This window comes from Schistocerca serialis, unplaced genomic scaffold (genome assembly GCF_023864345.2).
Source record: "Schistocerca serialis cubense isolate TAMUIC-IGC-003099 unplaced genomic scaffold, iqSchSeri2.2 HiC_scaffold_1240, whole genome shotgun sequence".
NCBI classification, from domain to species: domain Eukaryota; kingdom Metazoa; phylum Arthropoda; class Insecta; order Orthoptera; family Acrididae; genus Schistocerca; species Schistocerca serialis.
Window position 1 is genome coordinate 102,501 of NW_026047448.1, and position 5,000 is coordinate 107,500.

General features: G+C 54.8%; 1 non-coding gene across 1 annotated transcript in view; it reads right to left on the reverse strand.

Moving 5' to 3' along the window:
- Positions 1 to 1,629, reverse strand: part of LOC126436565 (small subunit ribosomal RNA) — a 1,910-nt gene extending 281 nt beyond the window's left edge. The window contains exon 1 of the ribosomal RNA XR_007580763.1: positions 1 to 1,629. This exon is cut by the window's left edge and continues 281 nt beyond it. This is a non-coding gene — a ribosomal RNA (small subunit ribosomal RNA).
- Positions 1,630 to 5,000: the final 3,371 nt, after the last annotated feature.

Sequence of the window (5,000 nt, forward strand, 5' to 3'; positions counted from 1 at the left end):
AGCGGGTTACCCCGACCTTTCGGCCTAGGAAGACACGCTGATTCCTTCAGTGTAGCGCGCGTGCGGCCCAGAACATCTAAGGGCATCACAGACCTGTTATTGCTCAATCTCGTGCGGCTAGAAGCCGCCTGTCCCTCTAAGAAGAAAAGTAATCGCTGACAGCACGAAGGATGTCACGCGACTAGTTAGCAGGCTAGAGTCTCGTTCGTTATCGGAATTAACCAGACAAATCGCTCCACCAACTAAGAACGGCCATGCACCACCACCCACCGAATCAAGAAAGAGCTATCAATCTGTCAATCCTTCCGGTGTCCGGGCCTGGTGAGGTTTCCCGTGTTGAGTCAAATTAAGCCGCAGGCTCCACTCCTGGTGGTGCCCTTCCGTCAATTCCTTTAAGTTTCAGCTTTGCAACCATACTTCCCCCGGAACCCAAAAGCTTTGGTTTCCCGGAGGCTGCCCGCCGAGTCATCGGAGGAACTGCGGCGGATCGCTGGCTGGCATCGTTTATGGTTAGAACTAGGGCGGTATCTGATCGCCTTCGAACCTCTAACTTTCGTTCTTGATTAATGAAAACATACTTGGCAAATGCTTTCGCTTCTGTTCGTCTTGCGACGATCCAAGAATTTCACCTCTAACGTCGCAATACGAATGCCCCCGCCTGTCCCTATTAATCATTACCTCGGGTTCCGAAAACCAACAAAATAGAACCGAGGTCCTATTCCATTATTCCATGCACACAGTATTCAGGCGGGCTTGCCTGCTTTAAGCACTCTAATTTGTTCAAAGTAAACGTGCCGGCCCACCGAGACACTCACTCAAGAGCACCCTGGTAGGATTGCAACGGGGTCCGCCTCGGGACGCACGAGCACGCACGAGGCGCGTCGCACGCCTTCGGCTCGCCCCACCGGCAGGACGTCCCACGATACATGCCAGTTAAACACCGACGGGCGGTGAACCAACAGCGTGGGACACAAATCCAACTACGAGCTTTTTAACCGCAACAACTTTAATATACGCTATTGGAGCTGGAATTACCGCGGCTGCTGGCACCAGACTTGCCCTCCAATAGATACTCGTTAAAGGATTTAAAGTGTACTCATTCCGATTACGGGGCCTCGGATGAGTCCCGTATCGTTATTTTTCGTCACTACCTCCCCGTGCCGGGAGTGGGTAATTTGCGCGCCTGCTGCCTTCCTTGGATGTGGTAGCCGTTTCTCAGGCTCCCTCTCCGGAATCGAACCCTGATTCCCCGTTACCCGTTACAACCATGGTAGGCGCAGAACCTACCATCGACAGTTGATAAGGCAGACATTTGAAAGATGCGTCGCCGGTACGAGGACCGTGCGATCAGCCCAAAGTTATTCAGAGTCACCAAGGCAAACGGACCGGACGAGCCGACCGATTGGTTTTGATCTAATAAAAGCGTCCCTTCCATCTCTGGTCGGGACTCTGTTTGCATGTATTAGCTCTAGAATTACCACAGTTATCCAAGTAACGTGGGTACGATCTAAGGAACCATAACTGATTTAATGAGCCATTCGCGGTTTCACCTTAATGCGGCTTGTACTGAGACATGCATGGCTTAATCTTTGAGACAAGCATATGACTACTGGCAGGATCAACCAGGGAGCTGCGTCAACTAGAGCTGAGCAGCCGGCCGCCCGGGAGTGTGTCCCGGGGGCCCGCGCGAACACGCAAGCGTCCGCTCGATTATTCTGCAAACAGGAGGAGGCTGAGCTCCCCTGCACAATACACCTCGAAACCCTCTCAGGTCCCGGCGGCGCGCAGCGCCGTCCTAAGTACTTGGTCGGGTTCGAGAGAGGCGCAATCGCCCGGGGTTTGGCGAGTAGACGCTTTAGGTGCGACCACCCGTGCTCCCAACTGAGCTTGCCGCTGCCGACAGAGGCCCGGGAGCGTGCTGTCGTGGCATTGCCGGCGGGAGACAACACGCGCCACCTACGGTGGCCGGCAGCTCCAACGCCAGCGCCACAGAAGGACAAAAGCCCCACTTGGGTGCCGAAGCGAACTCTCCCAGCACAGCGCACGCGCCAACACGTCCGCACAGCTGCGATACAAACCACCTGCGAGAACCGCAGAGGCGACCGAGCAGCAGACGGCGTCGCGGCGCCGAGCGCCGGGCGGCGGCGCATCCTCAGCGCACACAGTCCTCAATCGGACCAGCACACTGCAGATGTCCACCGCGCTTCGCACCGGGCCCGCGAGGACCTACTTTGGCCGCACGGCGCCGCGTGCAGGGTGCGCCGGCGCGCAGCTGCGCCGCCTGCCGCCTCCGTCGGCCGGCGCGCCTGCCACTGGCCGCCCCCACCAGCCGGCTGTAGCGCGTGCGCCCACGCACCGCGCGGCCAGCACGCCGGGAGGCCCCCCCTCACCGGCCGGGGACGGTCCCACCCAGCCACCGCCGCGTATCGCTTCACACCCACATGCCATTCACGTTCGTGGGCATGGTGGGTATCGCTGAAACAACCGGTTGGTAGCTCAACCGATCGTCGCCATCACTGATTCACCTCTAGCGAGAACAACCGCACCACAACGGTTTACCAGTTGTTCATTTGCGTAACGTCACCAGCAAACGTAGACGTCCATCGCCATTTGCAAATTCAACGATTGTTGCATGCCTGTGTCAGGTGTCACGACACACTATGTCTGCCCACATACACGCAACAACATGTGCACGCTTCGCGAACACGTGGAAGGTGGCCCCCGTACGTATGCGATGTCCATTGCGCGAACGACTGTCAACCGGCCTCTGTCGCATGTCGCAGATGTGGAACGCAGTGCACCATGCTATCACGGTGTGTGAGAAGAGACGACTACGTCTGACAACACGCGCCACTACATCAACAGACGGCTCATGCTGATCGCCATCCACGGCATACCATACTACAATCCAGCTCTTATAGGGAGACGACACGTAGCTGAGTGCACAATATTTGGACCGTATGGTTCGCCGTTGTTGGCGCAGTCGTGGTACGGTCACACATGTACCACGATGTATCATTCAGTACATGAGGACCAATGTGCAGTACAGTGTGTGATTTGGACGTACAACATCAGCGGACAGTTGACACAAGCCGTACCACAACGTAGGCTGTGCTTCGCCATGCGAATGCCAATGAACAACTGCGAAGGGCATTGAGCATGTACGTCCTGCTGCCATCCGCATTACAGTGTATAGCTGCAAGGTGTTTAACATGAAGCGATACTCTGGGGACCGGGCAGTGCGAGTGGCAAACTATATTGCGGGGGTTGCAGTTAGGCAACACTACACTAATTTAACGCGTCGTATGACAATTACAGAGCAGGTTAAGGCCCAACGTGTGTTGGGTTAAGGCCCAACGTGTGTTGGGTTAAGGCCCAACGTGTGTTGGGTTAAGGCCCAACGTGTGTTGGGTTAAGGCCCAACGTGTGTTGGGTTAAGGCCCAACGTGTGTTGGGTTAAGGCCCAACGTGTGTTGGGTTAAGGCCCAACGTGTGTTGGGTTAAGGCCCAACGTGTGTTGGGTTAAGGCCCAACGTGTGTTGGGTTAAGGCCCAACGTGTGTTGGGTTAAGGCCCAACGTGTGTTGGGTTAAGGCCCAACGTGTGTTGGGTTAAGGCCCAACGTGTGTTGGGTTAAGGCCCAACGTGTGTTGGGTTAAGGCCCAACGTGTGTTGGGTTAAGGCCCAACGTGTGTTGGGTTAAGGCCCAACGTGTGTTGGGTTAAGGCCCAACGTGTGTTGGGTTACGGCCCAACGTGTGTTGGGTTAAGGCCCAACGTGTGTTGGGTTAAGGCCCAACGTGTGTTGGGTTAAGGCCCAACGTGTGTTGGGTTAAGGCCCAACGTGTGTTGGGTTAAGGCCCAACGTGTGTTGGGTTAAGGCCCAACGTGTGTTGGGTTAAGGCCCAACGTGTGTTGGGTTAAGGCCCAACGTGTGTTGGGTTAAGGCCCAACGTGTGTTGGGTTAAGGCCCAACGTGTGTTGGGTTAAGGCCCAACGTGTGTTGGGTTAAGGCCCATCGTGTGTTGGGTTAAGGCCCATCGTGTGTTGGGTTAAGGCCCAACGTGTGTTGGGTTAAGGCCCAACGTGTGTTGGGCTAAGGCCCAACGTGTGTTGGGCTAAGGCCCAACGTGTGTTGGGCTAAGGCCCAACGTGTGTTGGGCTAAGGCCCAACGTGTGTTGGGCTAAGGCCCAACGTGTGTTGGGCTAAGGCGCAACGTGTGTTGGGCTAAGGCGCAACATAGGTTAGGTTAAGGCGCAACATAGGTTAGGTTAAGGCGCAACATAGGTTAGGTTAAGGCGCAACATAGGTTAGGTTAAGGCGCAACATAGGTTAGGTTAAGGCGCAACATAGGTTAGGTTAAGGCGCAACATAGGTTAGGTTAAGGCGCAACATAGGTTAGGTTAAGGCGCAACATAGGTTAGGTTAAGGCACAACACGGGTTAGGTTAAGGCACAACACGGGTTAGGTTAAGGCACAACACGGGTTAGGTTAAGGCACAACACGGGTTAGGTTAAGGCACAACACGGGTTAGGTTAAGGCACAACACGGGTTAGGTTAAGGCACAACACGGGTTAGGTTAAGGCACAACACGGGTTAGGTTAAGGCACAACACGGGTTAGGTTAAGGCACAACACGGGTTAGGTTAAGGCACAACACGGGTTAGGTTAAGGCACAACACGGGTTAGGTTAAGGCACAACACGGGTTAGGTTAAGGCACAACACGGGTTAGGTTAAGGCACAACACGGGTTAGGTTAAGGCACAACACGGGTTAGGTTAAGGCACAACACGGGTTAGGTTAAGGCACAACACGGGTTAGGTTAAGGCACAACACGGGTTAGGTTAAGGCACAACACGGGTTAGGTTAAGGCACAATACGGGTTAGGTTAAGGCACAATACGGGTTAGGTTAAGGCACAATACGGGTTAGGTTAAGGCACAATACGGGTTAGGTTAAGGCACAATATGGGTTAGGTTAAGGCACAATATGGGTTAGGTTAA